Source organism: Hemitrygon akajei, chromosome 4 (genome assembly GCF_048418815.1).
Source record: "Hemitrygon akajei chromosome 4, sHemAka1.3, whole genome shotgun sequence".
Lineage (NCBI taxonomy): Eukaryota > Metazoa > Chordata > Chondrichthyes > Myliobatiformes > Dasyatidae > Hemitrygon > Hemitrygon akajei.
The window spans coordinates 17,948,206-17,961,059 of record NC_133127.1 but is presented as its reverse complement, the minus strand read 5'-3'; the positions used below and the strand labels follow the sequence as shown (position 1 = coordinate 17,961,059).

Here is a 12,854-nt window from a genome sequence, read left to right as displayed (position 1 = left end):
CAATAGCACATGATCCAATCGGCCATACTGTTTCCACATATCCTATGTAATACTCAAAGATCAAAAGAAATGGTTCAGTGCATACCAGCAGATAGAAATGTCTAATCTAACTCAATTTGAGAGTTTGTGAAATTCACCTGAAATAATTTGATTACTGGAACTTGCATAATTTAGTGCTTTACATTTATTTTCAGATACAACGCTGAACAGTCTCTTCAGACCCAACAAGACTCACTGCCCAGCTACACAGCTATTGGTCATTACAATCACCAATTAACCTACTAACCAGTATGTATTTGGACCATGGGAGGAAACCAGAGCACCCAGAGGAAACCCTTGTGTTCCATGGGGAGAACGTACAAACTCCTTACAGACAGTGCTGGAGTTGAACACCAAACTCTGGAACATCCTGAGCTCTAATAGCTTCATGCTAACTGTTATACCACCATGGCACTGAAGGAAGAGAAAATATTTCCTGGGACTTTACTCTAAATAATCTCATTTGGTTACAAGATTTCTTAATGTTTCCTTTTCTGTATTATACCATATTCATATCTAATATGTGATGTAAATATGGCCTGAAGAGGCACAAGGACGGGTCAGTCACAAGCCCAGAGTTTTGGGTCCTATCATCAGCTTGTCTGGGGTTCAATACTGAACATCAATGCCTGCAGATTGATTTAAAATGTGGACATCAAAGCCCAAGCATCAAATTGCAGCCTTGCCAGTGAGACCTCACCTCCCACTTCACCCAATTCCAAGATATAATTGACAAAGAATGGCTGCTGGGTTTCTCTGATAAAAGTTTCTAAACTTATTGTCTTATGCTAATTTGGTGTTTTCATGGACACTACCGACAGTATCTTTTCATTACAGATTTATATTTCAATAACTTATCTGAATTGAAACCACCCAACCTCCATTGTGGATTTAAATATTTTCTTCAAACCCATATCTACATATGCCCAGTAAGTTAAAATGTCCATGGGCTCCAAGATTGTCAACTGACATATTTTGAATTTCAGTTCCATCCCTGCACGAGTGAGTCTTCCTTGTTTGTTTACATTTTTGATGTTATTGTCTCCTATATCTGGTTAAAAATAGAGTCAAGTGTAGGTTAATGACATTATTTGTTATTTCTTTCTCATAGAAAGGTGCTTTTGGGATTGAGCCAAGCTCTCAGCTTACAATATTTTATGATTGGCTAATTGATGTCATCTGATAGAAGACTATATTGTATAAGTTGAGTCCTCTTTGCCTTCTGACACAGTTGGTCTTGTTAACGTGTGAAAGGTCAGTTTTAATCTATTGGATGATGAACTAAAGTCATCAGAAAACATCAGAGAAGTTTTATCCACTTAGCCTTCGATTTATGTTTCCTGTAACCACCAGAAACTGGATTGTTGATACCAGCCAACCACAGTCACAGTAAATTGGTTTATTATTTCTGCTGAGGCTCAGTTCAATATCGGACAGTGTGCATTGATCACGGAGCTTTGGTGAGTAAAAGCGTGATTTAATTTCTTTCTTCATTTTTCATCATCTGCTTACTTTTGATTTTCAGTGGTCACCAGGCGCTGGTGGCCTTCAAAAGTCTCTGAAGTAATTTGATAAGCAACAGTACTCTTAGACCCTATGTTGAACAAGGGAACAACGTTATCTATCCTGCAATCCCCTAGTACCTCACCCCAGGATACAGGCATTATAGATATTTCTGCCAGGGCCTCTGCAATTTCTGTAGTAGGCTTAAGGTTCAAAGTTCAAAGTAAATTCACTATCAAAGAACATGTATGTCACCATACACAACCCTAAGAATTTATTTATTTATTTATTGGGGTACTTTATTTATTGGGCTTTTCTGGCACTTCAAGCTGTACAACCTAGCAATTTCCTGATTTAATCTGAGCCTTATCACGGGACAATTTACAATGACCAATTAACCTACCATCCAGTACATCTCGGGACTGTGGGAGGAAACCGGAGAACCCATAGGACCATCGAGTAGGTCTTTACACAGTGAGTGGTAGGGCACTGAGGAGTGTGGTAGAATGAAGGGATCAGGGAATACAGGTCTATAGTTCATTGAAAGTGCTGTCACAGGCAGATAGGATCATAAAGAAAACTTTTAGCATATTGGCTTCGTAAATCAAAGTGTCGCGTACAGGAGATGGATGTTATGTTCAAGTTGTATAAGACTTTGGTGAGGCCTAATTCAGAGTATTGTGTGCAGTTTTGGTCATCCACCTACAGAAAGACGTAAATAAGTTTGAAAGAGTACAGAGAAAATTTATAAGGATGTTGCTGGGACTGGAGGACATGAGTTATAAGGAAAGACTGAATAGGTTAGAACATTATTTCTTGGAACATCTAAGATTGAGAGGATATTTGATAAAGGAATACAAACTCAATTGTCTTTCCTTTTGTCAAGAAAGGTGCTGCTGCAAAGAAAAAAACATATTCTGTGCTTCTTTCAACTCAACTGTCTCACTGCACATTTTTTGAAAACTTGAATATTTCGCTGTGATTCAACGGGTAGATAATCATCTTGGGTTGTTTAAAGTTTTCTCACTGCCAGTATCATGTTTTGTAATTCATAAAGCTAACTGAAAGAAAAACGAGGGAGTACAGAATGTGAGTTAAACTTTTTTGGTGTACATTAGTTTTGTTTTCACTGTGTGTGAGGTGCGCATGTGCAACACAACAATGTGTCAGGATGACGTTCGCCATTCACCTACTTTTACATATGAGCCATAATAAACCATGTAGATGAAGAAGAATACTAAATCAAATAAAATATTTATAATATTACACAAATATTACTGAAATATCAAAACCACAACCCATTCTTTATGGAAGAGGCATCTAAGACAAAAGCATATATGTTTAAAGTAATGTGCAAGAGCTTTAGTGTTCCAAGGTAGGTTATATTTTCACCTAATGATTGTTTAAAATGTCACCTGCAGTGACTGAAAAGATGTTGGAAGCAGGTACTCAATCAATTTAAGGAACAGCAGGGGTTCCCAATCTGAGATCCATGGACCCCTCAGTTAATGGTAGGAATCAAAGGCATAAAAAATGTTGGGATCCCTTGATCTAGATGATCATTTGAATCACCAAAGAATTGGTAGACTATGGATGATGTGATGGTAAATGAAATTAGTATAGATTGGTTCTTAATGGTTGTCAGAGATGTCCACTTCCACTCTGGCCCACATTCCTTGAGAATGACAGACGAAGAAACAGTTTTGTTTCCATTTGCCTACTATTCAGCAGCATTAGCGGCAGACGAATCGTTTTGAAGTGAGTGAGCTTCGCACAGGTCAGGGAGAAGGGTTTAAAAAAGGAGCATTTCATGGGGCTCTATAGTTAGGAGGACAGACAGGTGATACTGTGGGCACAGAAAAGAAACAAGGATGTTAGTTTGTCTCCCAGGTGCCAGGGTGTTTGCTGTTTCTGAGCGTGTCCACAATATCCTGAAATTGGTGGGTGAGCAGCCAGAGGTCATGGTACATATTGGTACCAATGACATAGGTAGGGAAAGGGTGGAGGTCCTGAAAGCAGAATACAAGAAGTTAGGAAAGAATCTGTGAAGCAGGACTTCAAAGGTAGTAATGTCAGGATTGCTGCCTGTGCCACGCAACGGTGAGTACAGGAGTAGTATGAGGTGGAGACTGAATGCATGGCTGAAAGTTTGGAGCAGAGTGCAGGGATTTAGAGTTTTAGATCACTGGAACCTCGTCCGGGGCAGGTGTGACCTGTATAAAAAAGATGGGTACACTTGAATCCGAGGGAACCAATATCCTGGCAGGTAGGTTTGCTAATGCTATTGGGGAGGGTTTAAACTAGATTTGCAGGAGGGTGGAAACCGAAGTGAAGAGGCAGAGGATGGGGAGGTTGGAGCACAGGTAGAGACAGCTTGTAGGGAGTTTGTGAGGAAGGATAGGCAGACGTAACAGCAAAGATGCACTCAGCCTGATGGATAGAGGTGTGTCTACTTTAATCCAAAGAATATCATAAACAAGGCGGAAGTCCGTAGAGCGGGATCAATACGTGGAACATGCAAATGGTCAGGGAACATTTGCATGGTGTTCTGTATAAGTATGTTCCATTGAGGCAGGGAAAGAATGATAGAGTTAAAGAACCATTGTGTACAAAAGATGTAGAAAATCTAGTTAAGAAGAAAAGACAAGCTTATGAAAGATTCAAGAAACTAGGTACATTTAGAGCTCTAGAAAATTACAAGGTTGCTAGGAAGGAGCTTATGAATGGAATTAGGAGAGCCAGAAGAGGCCATAAGAAGGCCTTGGTGAACAGGATTAAGGAAAACCCTAAGGTATTGGACAAGTAAGTGAAGAGCAAGAGAATGAGTCATGTGAGAATAGGACCAATCAAGTGAAAATGTGTGCATGGAGTCGGAGGAGGTAGCAGAGGTACTTAATGGGTAATTTGCTTCAGTATTCACTATGGAAAATGACCTTGGCAATTGGGGGATGACTTACAGTGGACTGAAATGTTTGAGCACATAGGCATTAATAAGGAGGATATGCTGTAGCTTTTGAAAATCATTGTTAGTTAAGTCACAGGGACCAGATAAGATATACCCCAGGCTACTGTGGGAAGTGAAGGAGGAGATATCTGAGCCTCTTGCAATGATCTTTGCATCATCAATAGGGATGGGAGAAGTACCGAAGGATTGGAAGGATGCAAAAAAGGTAGAAATTGTAAAGAGCACCAAATTTCTTGGTGTTCACCTGACGGAGAATCTCACCTGGTCCCTCAACACCAGCTCCATAGCAAAGAAAGCCCAGCAGCGTCTCTACTTTTTGCGAAGGCTGATGGAAGTCCATCTCCCACCCCCCATCCTCATCAGATTCTACAGGGGTTGTATTGAGAGCGTCGTGAGCAGCTGCATCACTGCCTGGTTCAGAAATTGCACCATCTCGGATCGCAAGACCCTGCAGCGGATAGTGGGGTCAGATGAGAAGATCATCAGGGTCTCTCTTCCCACCATCACGGACATTTACACTACACGCTTCATCCGCAAAGCAAACAGCATTATGAAGGACCCCATGCACCCCTCATACAATCTCTTCTCCCTCCTGCCATCTGGGAAAAGGCTCCGAAGCATTCGGGCTCTTACGACCAGACTATATGAGTTTCTTCCCCCAAGCTATCAGACTCCTCAATACCCGAAGCCTGGACTGACACCTTGCCCTACTGTCCTGTTTATTATTTATTGTAATGCCGGTACTGTTTTTGTGCACTTTATGCAGTCCAGTGTAGGTCTGTAGTCTAGTGTAGCTTTCTCTGTGGTTTTTTTTTAATTATGTAGTTCAGTCTAGTTTTTTGTACTGTGTCATGTAAACCATGGTCCTGAAAAATGTTGTCTCATTTTTACTATGCACTGTACCAGCAGTTATGGTCGAAATGACAATAAAAGTTGACTTGACTTGACTTGATGTTGTTCAATTGTCCAAGAAAGGGAGTAGAGATAACCCAGAAATTATAGATCAGTGAGTCTGACTTCAGTGGTAGGCAAATTGTTGGCGAAGATCCTGAGAGTAAGGATTTATGACAATTTGGAATGACATAATCTGATTAGGGATGGTCAGCATGGCTTTGTAAAGAAAAGGTCATGCCTTATGAGCCTGATTGATCTTTGTGGATGTAACAAAATACATTGATGAAGATAGAGCAGTGAATGTACTGTATATAGAACATAGAACATAGAACATAGAATAGTACAGCACATTACAGGCCCTTCGGCCCACAATGTTGTGCCAACCCTCAAACACTGCCTCCCATATAACCCCCCACCTTAAATTCCTCCATATACCTGTCTAACAGTCTCTTAAACATCACTAGTGCATCTGCCTCCACCACTGACTCAGGCAGTGCATTCCACACACCAACCACTCTCTGAGTGAAAAACCTTCCTCTAATATTCCCCTTGAACTTCCCTCCCCTTACCTTAAAGCCATGTCCTCTTGTTCTGAGCAGTGGTGCCCTGGGGAAGAGGTGCTGGCTGTCCACTCTGTCTATTCCTCTTAATATCTTGTACACCTCTATCATGTCTCCTCTCATCCTCCTTCTCTCCAAAGAGTAAAGCCCTAGCTCCCTTAATCTCTGATCATAATCCATACTCTCTAAACCAGGCAGCATCCTGGTAAATCTCCTCTGTACCCTTTCCAATGCTTCCACATCCTTCCTATACTGAGGCGACCAGAACCGGACACAGTACTCCAAGTGTGGCCTAACTAGAATTTTATAGAGCTGCATCATTACATCGCATCTCTTAAACTCTATCCCTCGACTTATGAAAGCTAACACCCCATAAGCTTTCTTAACTACCGTATCTACCTGTGAGGCAACTTTCAGGGATCTGTGGACATGTACCCCCAGATCCCTCTGCTCCTCCACACTACCAAGTATCCTGCCATTTACTTTGTACTCTGCCTTGGAGTCTGTCCTTCCAAAGTGTACCACCTCACACTTCTCCGGGTTGAACTCCACCTGCCACTTCTCAGCCCACTTCTGCATCCTATCAATGTCTCTCTGCAATCTTCGACAATCCTCTACATTATCTACAACACCACCAACCTTTGTGTCGTCTGCAAACTTGCCAACCCACCCTTCTACCCCCACATCCAGGTCATTAATAAAAATCACAAAAAGTAAATGTCTCAGAACAGATCCTTGTGGGACACCACTAGACACAACCCTCCAATCTGAATGTACTCCCTCCACCACGACCCTCTGCCTTCTGCAGGCAAGCCAATTCTGAATCCACCTGGCCAAACTTCCCTGGATCCCATGCCTTCTGACTTTCTGAATAAGCCTACCATGTAGAACCTTGTCAAATGCCTTACTAAAATCCATGTAGATCACATCCACTGCACTACCCTCATCTATATGCCTGATCACCTCCTCAAAGAACTCTATCAGGCTTGTTAGGCACGATCTGTCCTTCACAAAGCCATGCTGACTGTCTCTGATCAGACCATGATTCTCTAAATGCCCATAGATCCTATCTCTAAGAATCTTTTCCAACAGCTTTCCCACCACAGACGTAAAGCTCACTGGTCTATAATTACCTGGACTATCCCTACTACCTTTTTTGAACAAGGGGACAACATTCGTCTCCCTCCAATCCTCCAGTACCATTCCCATGGACAATGAGGACATAAAGATCCTAGCCAGAGGTTCAGCAATCTCTTCCCTTGCCTCGTGGAGCAGCCTGGGGAATATTCCATCAGGCCCCGGGGACTTATCCGTCCTAATGTATTTTAACAACTCCAACACCTCCTCTCCCTTAATATCAACATGCTCCAGAACATCAACCTCACTCATATTGTCCCAATGTCATCAAGTTCCCTCTCAGTGGTGAATACCAAAGAGAAGTATTCATTGAGGACCTCGCTCACTTCCACAGCCTCCAGGCACATCTTCTCACTTTTATCTCTAATCGGTCCTACCTTCACTCCTGTCATCCTTTTGTTGTTCACATAGTTGAAGAATGCATTGGGGTTTTCCTTTACTCTACTCACCAAGGCCTTCTCATGCCCCCTTCTTGCTCTTCTCAGCCCCTTCTTGCTACCCTATATTCCTCAATAGAACCATCTGATCCTTGCTTCCTAAACCTCATGTATGCTGCCTTCTTCCACCTGACTAGATTTTCCACTTCACTTGTCACCCATGGTTCCTTCACCCTACCATTCTTTATCTTCCTCACCAGGACAAATTTATCCCTAACATCCTGCAAGAGATCCTTAAACATCGACCACATGTCCATAGTACATTTCCCAATTCACACCCGCAAGTTCTAGCCTTATAGCCTCATAATTTGCCCTTCCCCAATTAAATATTTTCCTGTCCTCACTGATTCTATCCTTTTCCATGATAATGCTAAAGGTCAGGGAGCGGTGGTCACTGTCCCCCAGACGCTCACCCACTGACAGATCTGGATTTCACTGATATGGATTTCAGTAAGACATTTGATAAGGTTCTCCATGCAAGATTCCTTCAGAGAGTAAGGAGGCATGGGATCTAAGGAGACCTTGCTTTGTGGATCCAGGATGGGCTTGCCTACAGAAGGCAAAGGATGATTATAGATGGTTCATATTGTGCATGGAGGTCAGCGACCAGTGGTATTCCACTGTTCTGGGACCCCACCTCTTTGTGATTTTTATAAACAACCTGGATGAAGAAGTAGAAGAATGGGTGAGTAAGTTTGCTGATGAGACTAAGGTTGGTGATGTTGTGAATAGTCTGGACAATTGAGGGACTTTGATAGGATGCAGAACTGGGCTGAGAAGTGGCAGATGGACTTCAACCCACATAAGTGTGAAGTGGTTCATTTAAAGACAGAATACAATATTAATGGTAAGACTCTTGGCAGTGTGGAGGATCTGAGAGATCTTGGGGTCCATGTCCATAGGTCACTCAAAGCTGCTGTGCAGGTTGACAGTGTTGTTAAAAAGGCATATGGTCTGTTGGCATTCATCAACCATGGGTTTCAGTTCAAGAGCCGTGAGGTAATGTTACAGCTATATAAGACCTTGGTCAGACCCCACTTGAAGTACTATGTCCAGTTCTGGTCACCCCACTACAAGAAGGATGTGGATACTATAGAGAAAGTGCAGAGGAGATTTACAAGGATGTTGTCTGGATTGGAGGGCGTACCTTATGAGAATAGGTTGAGTGAATTTGGCCTTTTCTCCCTGGAGCGACGAAGGATGAGAGGTGACCTGATAGAGGTATATAAAGTAATGAGGGGCTTTTCCCCAGGGCTGAAATAGCTAACATGAGGGGACATAGTTTTAAGGTGCTTGGAAATAGGTACAGAGGGGCTGTCAGGGGTAGGTTTTTCACACAGAGAGTGGTGAGTGCGTAGAATGCACTGCCAGCAACGGTGGTGGAGGCGGAAACAATAGGGTCTTTTAACAGACTCTTAGATAGGTACATGGAGCTTAGAAAAATAGAGGTCTTTGTGGTAGGGTAATTCTGGGCAGTCTCTAGAGTAGGTTACATTGTCGACACAACATTGTGGGCTGAAGGTGCCTGTATTGTGCTGTAGATTTCTATGTTCTAAATTCTATTTCTATTATGTCAGCATGTTTTCTCGCAAATTTAAAAATTAAGAAGATATTGTCTTTGCAATTGTTCAGACAAAATATGGAATGGATTTTGCTTGGAGGTTCTTGAGTGGTTAAAGAAATCAACAGAATATATTGTGGAACTACATTAAATTGCTAATTCCATTGATGAATACCATGAAAGTGCTATCAGGGCCTTAAAACTATTCAAAAATATTTCAGGAAGTTTGGCAGTGATACAGAGATCACGTTGAAACTTTCTTCAATATTTTGAATCCACTCTGCCCAAATTAGTAGGAATTTCTTATTCATTACATTCTGTCCTTTCTTTAAACTTCATAGCTTTTACATTGGTTTCTATGAATCGACAGTTTAAATTCCTACTATAGCCTACAATAGCTTATCCATTATTTTGGAGCAACGTCATGTCAGTTTTATAATCGTCATCTCTGAGTTTATCTGCTGTGTTTCTGTTTCTACCTCCAGTTTTGGAATCATTCTCAGTTTTGTGTTTATCAATTGCTGGAATTGGATTCCTCACCCACTGCCTTCATTCCATTTGCAAAGATACCTGACTATATTCAAAATATCTAAAATTAAATGGGTGGTGAGATAAATACTGGGATGCGGTGGGACACATCATCAGTGATGTAACCTGGGGTCATCAGGTATTTCAGGTCTTTCAACATTGGACACCCTTGCCCAGACAACCTAGCCAGGGTTAGAAACATAGAAACATAGAAAACCTACTGCACAATACAGGCCCTTCGACCCACAAAGCTGTGTTTTACCTTAGAAATTACCTCCAGTTGCCCGTAGCCCTCTATTTTTCTGAAATACATGTAAATATCCAGGAGTCTCTTAAAAATCCCTATTGTATCCACCTCCACCACCGTCGCTGGACACCCATTCCACGCACTCACCACTCTCTGCGTAAAAAAACTTACCCCTGACATCTCCTCTGTACCGACTTCTAAGCACCTTAAAACTGTTCCCTCTCGTGCTAGCCATCTGGACGCAATGGATAAAGAGGTGTGACCTGTGGACCAATAGTGATTATGGACTTTGAAACTGTAGTTCATGGTTTATTGTTAACTTTGTGTTTATTTTTCTGGTACAAAATAAAAATATTCATAAAAATGATTTAGAAGAATATACTTTTCAATGCCTTTTCATTCTGTACATTTATAGACAAAGCTTCCCGTACTGTTGTATTGCTTTCAATCACACAAATAGAACGGCACCACACATCTGACTCGCAGGGGTGGTATCCCACAAAAATAATAGAGTGGCTTCCTCACCCAAGCTGACCCCTCCCTCTCCAGTAGCAGGAGAATCCTGAACTGTGATCCTTCCCCACTGAGCCCCTGTGGTGGCTGCACCAAACTTCAGTACATCCCATAGCACATACTCCGGCAACCTGGAATATGCCAGTCGGCAGCATTCCTTCACCGTCATCCCTCCAGTAGTGTGTCTTTCTTGTTAGTTTACATTTTTGATGTTATTGACTCCTATGTCTGATTAAAAATAGAAGTTAACTGTAGGTCATTGACATTACCTATCTTTAATGAAAAGGTCAGTATTTTTCAGAACTTATTTTTCCTTTAGGGAATATTATATAATTGGTAATTGATGTCATCTGACAGAAGACTATATAAGTTGAGTCCTCATTGTCTTCTTGCAATTGGACTTGTCATCGTGTGAAAGGTCAGTTTTATTTTTATTGGATGATGAACTAAAATCTTCAGATAACATCAGAGAAGTTTTATTAATTTAACCTGCAATTTACATTTCCTGTAGCCACCAGAAACTGGATCGTTGATACCAGCCGACCACATTTGCAGTAAATTAGTTTATTATTTCTGCTGAGGCTCAGTTCAAAATCGGACAGTGTGCATTGATCACGGAGTGAAGGCTTTGGTGAGTAAAAGTGTGATTTACTTTTTTTCTTGATTTTTCTTTTAGCTTTCCTCATCTGCTTACTTTTTTAAAGCATCTCTTTATTGCTTTTACTGAAAAGAAAACACACTAGATCATCCATAGGTTTGAAAGTGCAACAAAGTTAAAGAAAAGGGAAAAATAAAATACATAAGAAATCAAAAGAAAAAAAGGACCGGATGGAGTTTCCCCACGATTACTGAGGGCCTGTGCGACTGAGCTGGGAGAACCACTACAGCGCATCTTCAACATGAGCCTGGAGCAGAGAAGAGTACCCAGACAGTGGAAAACATCCTGTATTGTCCCGGTACCGAAGAAACCACAACCAAAGGAGTTGAATGACTTCAGACCTGTTGCCTTGACGTCGCACGTGATGAAGACCATGGAGCGTCTGATAATACAGAATCTGAGGCCACAAACCAGGCACGCCCGGGATCCTCTTCAGTTTGTGTATAAGGAGAAGGTGGGAGTGGAGGATGCTATCATGTATTTGCTGCACAAATCATTCTCTCACCTAGATGGGGTCAGTGGTGCTGTGAGGATTACATTCCTTGACTTCTCTAGTGCCTTTAACACCATCCAGCCCAAGATCTTAAGGCACAAACTAACGGAGATGGGAGTAGACTCTCACATGGTGGATTGGATAGTGGACTACTTGACAGATAGACCTCAGTATGTGCGGTTGGGAGACTGTAGGTCTGACACGGTGGTCAGCAGCACAGGAGCGCCGCAGGGAACCGTACTCTCTCCGGTCCTGTTCACCCTGTACACATCAGACTTCCAATATAACTCGGAGTCCTGCCATGTGCAGAAGTTCGCTGATGACACGGCCATAGTGGGGTGTGTCAGGAATGGACAGGAGGAGGAGTATAGGAAACTGATACAGGACTTTGTGATATGGTGCAACTGAAACTACCTGCGTCTCAATATCACCAAGACCAAGGAGATGGTGGTGGACTTTAGGAGATCTAGGCCTCATATGGAGCCAGTGATCATTAATGGAGAATGTGTGGAGCAGGTTAAGACCTACAAGTATCTGGGAGTACAGTTAGACGAGAAGCTAGACTGGACTGCCAACACAGATGCCTTGTGCAGGAAGGCACAGAGTCGACTGTACTTCCTTAGAAGGTTGGCGTCATTCAATGTCTGTGTTGAGATGCTGAAGATGTTCTATAGGTCAGTTGTGGAGAGCGCCCTCTTCTTTGTGGTGGAGTGTTGGGGAGGAAGCATTAAGAAGAGGGACGCCTCACGTCTTAATAAGCTGGTAAGGAAGGCGGGCTCTGTCGTGGGCAAAGTACTGGAGAGTTTAACATCGGTAGCAGAGCGAAGGGCGCTGAGTAGGCTACGGTCAATTATGGAAAACCCTGAACATCCTCTACATAGCACCATCCAGAGACAGAGAAGCAGTTTCAGCGACAGGTTACTGTCGATGCAATGCTCCTCAGACAGGATGAAGAGGTCAATACTCCCCAATGCCATTAGGCTTTACAATTCAACTGCCAGGACTTAAGAACTTTTTAAAAGCTATTATTAATGCTTTTTGAGAGAGTGATTTAGATGCATATCATATTTTTACTGAATTAAGTATTGTATGTAATTAGTTTTGGTACAACAAGTGTATGGGACATTGGAAAAAAATGTTGAATTTCCCCATGGGGATGAATAAAGTATCTATCTATCTAAATTAAAGCAAACACCCAGCCATTAAAAAAAGCAGTCAATTCAGTTCATTACTTCCATCATCCTGAATATTGTTCTCCAGAAACTTGTAGAAAATGTCCCAAATGTCCCGAAATTTGCCAAGTTTGTTTTTTGTGATGT

The 12,854-nt window shown here is 42.0% G+C and overlaps 2 long non-coding RNA genes across 2 annotated transcripts in view; both read left to right on the top strand.

Moving 5' to 3' along the window:
- The first annotated feature begins 1,287 nt into the window (after window positions 1-1,287).
- On the top strand, window positions 1,288-11,010 carry LOC140725885 (uncharacterized). The gene is made up of 3 exons (XR_012098501.1): window positions 1,288-1,499; window positions 10,704-10,802; window positions 10,896-11,010. It is a non-coding gene; the product is annotated as an uncharacterized lncRNA (long non-coding RNA).
- LOC140725886 (uncharacterized) overlaps window positions 11,000-12,854 on the top strand; it is a 47,403-nt gene continuing 45,548 nt past the window's right edge. The window contains exon 1 of the long non-coding RNA XR_012098502.1: window positions 11,000-11,015. This is a non-coding gene — a long non-coding RNA (uncharacterized lncRNA). The remainder of the gene's footprint in view (window positions 11,016-12,854) is intronic.